Raw genomic sequence first — 1,390 nt, forward strand, 5'->3', positions numbered from 1 at the left:
TGATGGCGGCGCCTGGGGCCTTGGGCACCTTGCAGGCGGGTCGTGCTGGCTGGCTCAGTGGCTGCTTGCCGTGCATGGCTTGGCCCTGGGTGGAGGCTGCCCTGTGATCTGGGCCCCTGGGCTGGGTGCCAGCAGACAGAGGGTTGCCCAAATGAGGGGCTACAGCTCTGAAATAAGGACGGGCTGCAGGTGCGGTACCTGGAGGAGGAGAACCAAGGAATTGTGGTGCTTGGAATAAATAGAGCTTATGCCAAAAATTTGTTCAGTAAAAATCTGATAAAAATGCTCTCAAAAGCTATAGATGCTTTAAAATCTGATAAGAAAGTGAGGACAGTGAGGCGCCTGGGTGGCTCAGTTGGGGAAGCATCTGACTCTTGATTTCCGCTCAGGTCATGATCTCAGGGTTATGAGATCCAGTCCCGCTTGGAATGCTGAATGTGGATCCTGCTTAAGATTATCTCTCTCCCTCTGCCCCCGCACCTCTCTCCCTCTCTAAGAGTGAAAGAAAGAAGGAAAGAGAGGAAGGAAGGGAGAAAGAGAGAAAGTGTGGACCATAATAGTCAGGAGAAAAGTCCCAGAGACATTCTGTGCTGGTGTGGACCTTATGGAGAGTGAGAGCATCAAAATGAATCCCAGTGAAGTTGGTCCTTTGTCTCCAAAATAAAAGCAGTGATTAATGAAATCGGTGGGTGCCCAGTGACCATCATGGGCTATCGGGATGTCCCTGGCCAAACAGCTCATCTTCTCTGCACGGGTGCTTGATGGTGAAGAAGCCAAAGCAGTGGGCTTGATCAGCCATGTTCTAGAACAGAACCAGGAGGGGGATGCTGCCCACTGCAAGGTTTTGGACCTGGCACAAGAGTTTTGACCTCAGGGACTTGTTGTGGTGAGAGAGGCAAAATTAGCAATTAATCAAGGGATGAAGGTTGATTTAGTAACAGGATTAGCCATAGAAGAAGCTTGTTATGCTCAGACTATTCCAACAAAAAATAGGCTTGAAGGTCTTCTTGCTTTTAGGAAGAAAAGGTCTCCTCACTCTAAAGGAGAAGAGAAGAAACAGAAATCTTTAAAATGCCAGTGTAACAAATAAATGTACTTCTGGAAGTATCTTTCAGATCCACATATGCTTCAGCACCTGGAATCCCAATGACCAAAGTGAAGAGCCAGTTATCCATGTAGTGAATTAAGCATCTGGTGTGGACCCATATGTGGACTTTGTTCAAACGTGTATCATGTCATATTCATTCAGTTTTATAAAGCTAGTCGTGTATATTATCAAAAACAGATTCAAAATTTGGTACACATTTTTAAACATCTCCTGTGTACAAGGTTTCTTGTTCTTAATTTTTTGTTTTGTTTTTTTTAATGTGAATAATTTATACATTGCACA

The 1,390-nt window shown here is 45.3% G+C and overlaps 1 pseudogene; it reads left to right on the forward strand.

The window, feature by feature from the left end:
* Positions 1 to 282: 282 nt before the first annotated feature.
* Positions 283 to 1,090, forward strand: LOC110570203 (annotated as a pseudogene).
* Positions 1,091 to 1,390: the final 300 nt, after the last annotated feature.

This window comes from Neomonachus schauinslandi, chromosome 3, assembly GCF_002201575.2.
Source record: "Neomonachus schauinslandi chromosome 3, ASM220157v2, whole genome shotgun sequence".
In the NCBI taxonomy this organism is placed as follows: Eukaryota; Metazoa; Chordata; class Mammalia; order Carnivora; family Phocidae; genus Neomonachus; species Neomonachus schauinslandi.